The sequence below is a fragment of the Otolemur garnettii genome, unplaced genomic scaffold (genome assembly GCF_000181295.1).
Source record: "Otolemur garnettii isolate 467f Iridium unplaced genomic scaffold, OtoGar3 scaffold00003, whole genome shotgun sequence".
NCBI lineage: Eukaryota > Metazoa > Chordata > Mammalia > Primates > Galagidae > Otolemur > Otolemur garnettii.
In genome coordinates, this window is record NW_003852398.1 from 39,621,565 (window position 1) to 39,622,021 (window position 457).

The window sequence follows — 457 nt, forward strand, 5'->3', positions numbered from 1 at the left end:
TTCCAAAGGGCTTTTTTATTGGCCTTATAAAGTCAACCTTAATTCCTTAGTATAGTCTGGACATCTCTGGAAATGCCATTCCATCCAGAGCTGTGGTCAAGTTAGGCCTGCAACCAACCCTGCCATATGGGATTCTGCCTCAGTTTCTCACAAGTATGCTTACACAAAGTCTTTTTACTGCTCTCTCTCAAACAGCTTTTTTGGCAGAGGCATGTAGGCATTTTGCCTATAATCTAAGAAGACTTAAAAAAATAGAATAAGTATTAGTCCTGTAGAAACCAGAGCATCTGAAAGACTGACATTAAGATCAAACTCGGCTCGGCGCCTGTGGCTCAAGCGGCTAAGGCGCCAGCCACATACAACTAAGGTGGCGGGTTCGAATCCCCAGCCCGGACCCGCCAAACAACAATGACGGCTGCAACCAAAAAATAGCCGGGCGCTGTGGCGGGCGCCTGTG